Source organism: Rattus rattus, chromosome 9 (genome assembly GCF_011064425.1).
Source record: "Rattus rattus isolate New Zealand chromosome 9, Rrattus_CSIRO_v1, whole genome shotgun sequence".
NCBI classification, from domain to species: Eukaryota; Metazoa; Chordata; class Mammalia; order Rodentia; family Muridae; genus Rattus; species Rattus rattus.
In genome coordinates this window covers 67,002,094-67,010,249 of record NC_046162.1, presented here as the reverse complement: position 1 = coordinate 67,010,249, position 8,156 = coordinate 67,002,094, and the positions used below count along the sequence as shown (strand labels likewise).

The following is an 8,156-nucleotide window of genomic DNA, read 5'->3' as shown; positions in this document are numbered from 1 at the left end:
CCCCTATAGACGAGGTCCCACAGCTCAGGGAAACTCTGGCCGCTCTAACCGCGGCTAGAACGCGGCCCCTTTAAGGCGGCCCTGTATGACCCAAAGCCTAGAGCGACCTTCTAGCGGCCGTCTCGATGGTAAGTTTTCACTTCCGGCCGGAAATGCGTTTGCGGAGCTGTTTCCGCCGGGGAGAAGAACTCGCGTGCTTCGTACGGAGTGGAATGTAGACTGTGAGAGGCGCCGTGGATCCTTCAGAAGGCGCTCGTGGGATTTGGAAGCCTCTTCCGGGGCTCCCACGGGAGGAAGCTGACCCCGGGCCGGCAAACGGCTGCGGGATGGGCGGGGGTTGCAGGAGGTCTCTGCCCCGGCCTCATCACCGGCGATGCACAGGCTTCTTTAGCTCCTCGGGGGTGCACGAGGTCATCCGCTTAAATTGAGTTATATTTTTTTCCACCCAGAAAGTGAAATACACGGCCCCCAGCGACTGGACGAAAGCACGCAGTAACTCCTTTCTCCCGAGGAGAGTTTCAAGTGACTTCAGCTTGGGTGACCCAGGTATGTCAGGCCTAGAGGTACAGTGTCCTGAGGTGGACGGTCTAGGGAAAGGCTCCTGTGTGGTTGACCCTGCCCGAGGTGGGTGCAGCCCTGTACCAGACAGCCCGACCTTGACCTAAAGTAAATTCCCGGAGGAGCATCCTCCCCGGGGTTTGAATTTGCAGTAACAGGTGTGAGCATCTTAGCAGTTTGGTGGTCATGTATGATACTGCAAACAGGATTGTGTCCTTCAAAAATAAGTATTTGTCCCGTTACTCCTCGATATAGATTTTTTTTTTATTTAAAAAAAGACTTTCTTTATTTCATGTGTGTGAACGTTTGCCTGGTACCCCCAGGGTCACAAGAGGATACCAGATTCCCTGGAAGTGGTGATATAGAGGATATAGAGGGTTGTCAGCCCCGCTGTGGATGCTGGGAACTGAACCCAGGTCCTGTCTATAAAGAGCAAGTGTTCTTCACTGCTGAGCCATCTCTCCAGCAACTGTACCACCCCTCTTTAAGATAGGGTCTCACGGGGTTGGGGATTTAGCTCAGTGGTAGAGCCCAGCTCCGGAAAAAAAAAAAAAAAAAGATAGGGTCTCACTTAGTCCAGGCTGCCCTTTAGTCATTAAGTAGCTGAGGGTGGCCTTTGAACTTCTAGTTCTCCTTCCTCTATCTCTGGACTGGTGGATGAAGGGCATCCTGGGCCACCCCTAGTTTATGTGATGCCGGGGCTGAAGCTCATGGCTGGGTGCATGCTGGGAAAGTGTCTGCCCAATGGGTATCTGCCCGCCCACGTGGAGCTAAACAATGGGCACACCTTTGTGGTTTCAGACATCGCTGGATGAGGCAACAGTACTACCCAAACAAATTCTCTCGGCAGAAAAAGTTCCCCGTGACCCACCTGAGCAACTGTGGGCCCCACTAGCCTGCCTCTGCAGTGTGGTTGAGGGACTAGAATTTGTATTTTAAGTAGCTACAGGGAGCCACCAATGACCATTTTGGAGGTCCTGGGTCTTCGCACTTCAGAAAGAACCGTGACAGGAACCTGCCATGGTTCGCGCGTGTCAGGTGCTCCTCCCTGGGGGTGGGGGTGGGGGCACATGGGCAGGGCTGGAGTGTGGCTCAGTGATAAGAGTATGTGCTGTAGTATGTCTGAGAAGTCCTGCTTATTAGGGACTTAGTGCCTGTCCGAGTAGACATCATCAAGTAATGTCGGGTAGCGGGAAGGAGACACACACAGAGACTGCTACAGTCCTGTGAGGGATGTGCAGATGGGGCAGGGATGCAGGCATGCTAGAGTCAGACATGGCTGGAGGGGACCCAGGGAGGAAGGTCAAATAGGAATGAATTCCAAGTGGTGCTGAGCTGCAGAGTCCTCGGCCACCAGAGGCCTAGCTTCTTCATCTGTTGACCTACAGGAAGTCACCGACCTGGGTTGGTGGCCAGTCCTTAGTGCCAGCAGTTTCTGTAGAGAGAGACTGGGCACCTCACACACCCACCCGGGGGCATGGTTTGCGGGCTGGTGTTTTTAACTAAATACTGAGATTTGAGGTTTAATGAGGATTGGTGGTGTATGCTCTCTTTTTTCAGGTCATTTGACTGGAATATTGGTCCGTGTGCACTGAATGAGAATCTGGCCCTACTCATGGTACCCGGACCTGTTGGGTTTGACTCTTGATTTGCTTCTTTGAGTGTTGACTGGCTGAGGACTGCTGTGTGTGGTGGCTGTAAATAAATGGAGCTTGACCTCTCTCTGTTCTCATTGTTTGATAGTGTCTCCCTCACTGTGCAGCCCTGGCTGGCCTGGAACCCAGACCCACCTGCATCTGCCTCCCGAGTACTGGGGTGATAGGTCTACATCACGACACCCAGCCTCTTCAGGCTCCTGGTGTTCCCTGTGCTTGCCGCTGTGGCAAGTACGGGTTTGTATGGCCAACACGTGTTAAATTTTCCTAGGTTTTGGGGGCACAGAGCACACAGCTATCCAAAGATTTCTTTAGGGAGTGTAGGGACTAGGGGCACAGTGACCTCAAGGAAATTGAGTTGCAAGAGGTGTCTGGATGGGAAATGCCTTCTGGGATCCCACAGCCTTCTGGGCTCCCTTAGCACTTGTGAATAGGAATTACCGGACAGAGAGTGCCTGTCCTGGGATCTGGGCGCCTGTGTGCACTGAGGTTACTGAAGCTGGTTCTGCCTCTGTGCTTCTTAAGTCCCAGCATCAGGAGGCAGAGGCAGGCAGGTTTACAAAGCAAGTTCTAGGACAGTCGGGTAACAAACCCTGTCTTGGGAAGGGAGAAAAACAAGAATTCTATTTTATGTGTACTGCCCGAATGTAGTTCTGGGTCTTTGGAGACATTGAATCCCCTCAAGCTGGAGTTACAGATGGTTGTGAGGGGCCACGTGGGTGCTGGGAATAGAACCGAGGTTCCCTTGCAAGAGCAGTCAGTGTGCTTAACCGGCGAGGCATCACTCCAGGCCCAGCTGGTGTGATCTTAAACCCACAGGGGCCCTTTCTTGCTGGCTAGCCTTGCAGTTAGGTGTCAGGGGCTGTATTTCCTGTAGGACTGAGCAGCTGCCTCTCATAAGAGTTAGGGCTGCCTGGGGGTGGGGGTGGGGTCACCTTTTGTGCTACCTCTGTTGTATATCCTTGGTCCCTCTGGCCCCATGTCCTCAGCAGGAGCAGACGTAACACGGTCCCTACCTCTGCTCAGTTGTTTGAACACCTAGGGAACCTTGTCTCAGATCCAGTACACTGCTGGCATGAAGTGTTTGGTTCACAAGAACAGGCTTGGCTACCGTACTGTGCATGGGTCGGTTGTCTGCAGTAGTTGGGGGACTGGCTTGAACTCTGACCTTGCTGTGCCAGGGGCCAGCCCCCTTGGCTTACATCATGTCACTATGACTCACTGGGCCACTGTGGTCTCACCACCCCGTTATCCAGCTGACAACTCCTGGAGGGCTTGCCCACTGTCTGCAGGGCTGTCATTTCAATCCTGTGATGTAAGGCCTTCGTGGTTCGCAACCACTGACCATAATACGAAGCACTCAAAGCTACGGCAGAGGCACCATGCAAGTTCCCAGTGTACAGGAGCCGTTTAGGCGATGACCCAGGGAGAGCTCATTGGGGAGGCAGAAGCACGTGGGTTTTCCTCTGGGGCGTCAGGTCTCAGCGCTCAGCTGTGTGGTCTTAGGCACTTCCCCCTCTGCACCCGGAGTGCCTTCCTAACAGTGAATGTCACGGCGATGGCTCCTCAGGTAAAGTGGGTGCATCCCATGGAAGGAGCTTGGTGCCTCGGAGGCAGGAGGGAAGCTGCAATAGCTTCAGGCTCCTGGCATCGCCTCACATTCGGGCCTCACGAAGTCAGTACTGTGGTCCACGTGCTGTCTCCAGAAAAAGACTGTGCTGCCTAAATTAACGTGTCAAGATGCAGTGTACACCGGGAAAAAATAGCTGGTACTAATCTTTGTGGAGTAGACTGTTTTGGTGGCTGTCCCTGACTCATCCTGGTGTGGGGTGTTTCTCCTGCCCACAGAATGCAGTGTCCTCATGGTGGCTCGTCTGCCCCTCAGCGTGTCTGAGCAACCCTGGCCTCCCGTCCGCAGGTCCTCGGGACCAGTGTGGTCCGGTTTAACAGTTTTCTGGGCTCCTCTGAGCGCATGTCTGGTTAACAGCCAGCAGGAAATAGCTGAGGTAGAGGAAGGTACTTAGAGCCCATGGCTCTTCAGTCAGTCCAAGGAGAGCACTGGAGGGACCAGGAGTTCACTGCTTGGTCTGTGAGACAGGAATGGCTTGGAACGTACTGTGTAGGCCAGGCTAGACACAAACTCCCCCCCAATCCTACCTCAGCTTCCCAAGTACTGGGATTACAGGCACACACCTCCATATTCTCCCAGCAGGCATTTAAAACAGTATGCTAGGGCTGGAGAGACGGCTCAGTGGTTAAGAGCCCCCTGACTGCTCTTCCAGAGGTCCTGAGTTCAATTCCCAACAACCACATGGTGGCTGACAACCATCTGTAATGGGATCTGATGCCCTCTTCTGGTGTGTCTGAGGACAGGGACAGTGCATTCACAAACATGAAATAAAGCTTTAAAAATTTTTTTTTTTTTTTTTTTGGTTCTTTTTTTTTTCGGAGCTGGGGACCGAACCCAGGGCCTTGCGCTTCCTAGGCAAGCGCTCTACCACTGAGCTAAATCCCCAACCCCAGCTTTAAAAATTTTAAGACAGTATCCCATTCTGTAGTCCAGCCTAGCCTCAAGTTCCCGGTCATGCCTGGGTCTTCATGGTAAGGTGCAAGTGCCACCACCATGCTGAGTGTCGCTGGGACCTCTGAGGCAGATGTTTGCCCAGAGCAGGGAAAGGACTAGTGAAGAGGTGATCAAATCACAGGGTAGGGTGGCCTGAGCTCCAGCACCAAACCCTCTAAATTCCACCCCAGGCGGCCTCCTCCTCTGCTGCTGTCTTACTGACTGCACAGCAGTCGGCTTCTAGCTCAATGTTGGGACTCAGGGGAACTACAGACTCCAGGAAAGCCTAGGATATTTACTGCATGTGGCAAGAGTTCCCAGCCAACCTGGTCCCTTCTATCTGCTCTATCAGATCCCCTGACCCTGCGGCTGCCTACACATGCTAGGCGCTGACTAGTTGACCCCAGACAGCACAGACTTGCTTAAGATGTGGCCTCGGCATGTCCTGGGCAGGCCCGGCCCTCTGCCTCCCTGGATTACATAAGGATCGGAATAACCCCATGAAATTAGTGGTCCAGAAAGCCTTAGTGCCTGAGAGAAAGCTCGGTTGGTAAAGTGCTTGCCTCAAGAAGCAAGGACACACCAAGGACCTCTGATCCCCAGTACCCAAGCAAAAGTTATCTGGATCTGGTGTTTAATCCCAACCCAGGAGTGACAGAGGCAGGCAGATCCTAGGGCTCCCTGGCCCCCAGTCTAACCTACTTAGTAAGTTCCAGGCCAGTGAGAGAACATGTCTCGAAAGCAAGTGGACAACACCTGAGGAAAAACACCCCCGAGGTTTGCAAAAAGAAGTCCTCAAACGCTAAAGCACTTGTGATGTGGGATTTTTGACTTCTCTTTCTGTCCACTAGAGGGCGCAATCCTACACCAGGCACTCCGCAGAGGCCAGCACTACAAAGGGTAGGATCGGTTTGTGTTTGAAGCCAAGACTTCTTTCACCAGAAAGCTATGCGGGAGGTGCAGCTGCAGGGCGGGGCCCTCGCTTAGGAATCCATCACTTGGTCCCAGTTGTGCACCGTTCTGGGATATACTCACATCCTGGAGCAGCTGACCCCAGTCTGGGCTTGTGCAGTGGAGGGCAAGGGCTGTTCTAATGTGCCTCCCCATGCAGAGACGGATTCCCTGAGCTGTAAGGGTCCAACAGCAGTTCTCAACCCGTGTGCTGCAACCCTTTTGGCAAACCTGTGTCTCCAAAAAAATATTTATATTCTGACTCGTACCAGCAAAATTACAGTTATGAAGTAGCAACAAAAAAAAATAATTTTATGAATAGGGATCACCACAGCATAAGGGAATGTATTAAAGGGTCGCAGCGTAAGGAAGGTTGAGAACTGCTCGGTTTTAAGCGTCCAAGGCAAGAACAGCTGTACTTAGCGCTGAAAAGTACAGACAAGACAGAGCCAGCGAGGCTGGATTACTGGTTGCCGTGCCCTCGGAAACCAACCTTGAATGGAAAAGAAAGGCCAGGATTTCAGAGCTTGGTTCTCTGAGCCTGGTTTACACCTTTCTGATGGATCAAACATATTTAGTTGAGCTTTCTGATGGATCCGAGTGAAGTTTAATTGAGCACTGACTGCTGGCCTCACGTAGCTAAGGACACCCTCTGAGAACTTCAGATCCCTGGGGGAAGACAGGAAATACATCAGAGAAGGTGTGGGGGGAGGGGAGCAGTTCAGCTGTCCTAGATGGAGACTGTTGTTTTCAGTCCTAGGTAAGAAAACCCGGAAATGCCAAAGACATGACCTTTAGCAAGACCTAAAGTCAGAGAGTAAGTGGAGAGAGTTCAGAAGAGCCCCTTGCAGAGAGGAGATCATCAGGGCTTTGGGGATGCTGGGCCAGTCTCCTAAGGCCAACGGCCTGGGAAGTGGGAGGCTTTAGCTTGGTGCTAAAATAGGTGCCTGCTTTCTTCTGTGGAGGGGGTAGGAAAGTGTACCTCTCAGGATGCAGTTTACACAAGAAGACTTTCTTCTTGTGCTGACACATATGAAAGGACACACACACACACACACACACACACACACACACACACACACACACACACACAGAGTCTTTACCTGAGGGATAAGGGAAGTAGAACACAGTGACAGGTACAGACAGTCCAGGTAAAGACCTTGACAGTTCACCATATCTAGAAGCCTGCTGCCCCCACCATAGGGTTGATGTGCATGAGTGCCCTTGGGTGCATGAGTGCATGTGTGTGTGTGTGTGTGTGTGTGTGTGTGTGTGTGTGTGTGTGTATGTCCATGCACCTGTTGTGCTAAGGTTTGAACATAGGGCAGGTATTCATTCCTCCACTGAGACACACACACACACACACACACACACACACACACACACACCCCGCCTTCAGTTTTACGGTTTATTTTGAGACAGACTTGATACATTGTAGCAGCTGGGCCTTCAACCCATCCCTCTGTAGCCTAAATTTACAGGCCTTGGATTTGTGAGTGGTTTGCCTGGGCCTCCAGGGCCTGCACCTCCAAACCCAGCTCGCCCGTGCATGCCCCAGCTCCCATTCCCATCCCTGCCTCAGCCCTCCCAGGTGGGAAGCCCTTAGGACTTGGCTTTTCAACAAAGACTGGACATGTTTGTTTCATTTAAGTCGCTGTTTAAACTGCTAACTGGAAGACTACAGAGGAACATTCTCTTATAATCTTTACAAGTAGAAGCCTGTCTGGGTTCACATAGAACAACTATTTGTTCTGGTTTTTGTTTCCAGATCAATTATGCCGCTACAGCAGAAAATGGCTCTGTCCTTGCCTGCGTGTAAGTCATTGGAAGGTCATTTGTCCCCAGACTGTCAGCTGGGAGAATTATGTAATGGTTACGCAACTCGGACAGGATGCAGCCACAGCCATCAGCCACCTCAGGCAAAGCAGCTGGGTGAAAGGCAGACTCTGACTTCCTATCTCTCTTGGTGATAGGTTTGAACCAGGGCCTCGAGCAGCTTAGGCAAAGCTCCACCTCCAAACTCCACGCCCAGCCCTGTGGCTCCTCCTTTCCCAAGTCTGAACTCATGCTTGAACTGTAGTTGCCAGTCTTCTGACCCTACCTCCTGGTTGCCTAGTTATAGGAAGCCCTGCCCCTGAAATGTGCCGAATCCTTCACCCTTTTGAAAGTTAGTTGGGGGAATAAGGCAAGCAATCTGAAAGGGTCAAACTGAAGTAAAACCTCCACTTCCAACATGGCCGGTCCCCTTTCTGTTTCCAAGGAAGGATGATAGACCATTCTGACTTACCTTGTCCTTGCTGGTTGACATCCTCCCTGGCAGGCTTGGATGAAGAAGCCCTTTCTGACCACCACCCTCTTCCAGGACCACCATCCTTAGGACTCCAGACTTTACCATGTGCAGAGCTGGCTTCAGGGTTAGGCTGTTAAGC

General features: G+C 52.1%; 1 long non-coding RNA gene and 1 other non-coding gene across 2 annotated transcripts; both read left to right on the top strand.

The window, feature by feature from the left end:
- The first annotated feature begins 401 nt into the window (after positions 1-401).
- LOC116910187 lies at positions 402-2,280 on the top strand. Its single transcript, XR_004389140.1, has 2 exons — positions 402-546; positions 2,119-2,280. It is a non-coding gene; the product is annotated as an uncharacterized LOC116910187 (long non-coding RNA).
- LOC116910689 lies at positions 583-766 on the top strand. Its single transcript, XR_004389218.1, has one exon.
- Positions 2,281-8,156: the final 5,876 nt, after the last annotated feature.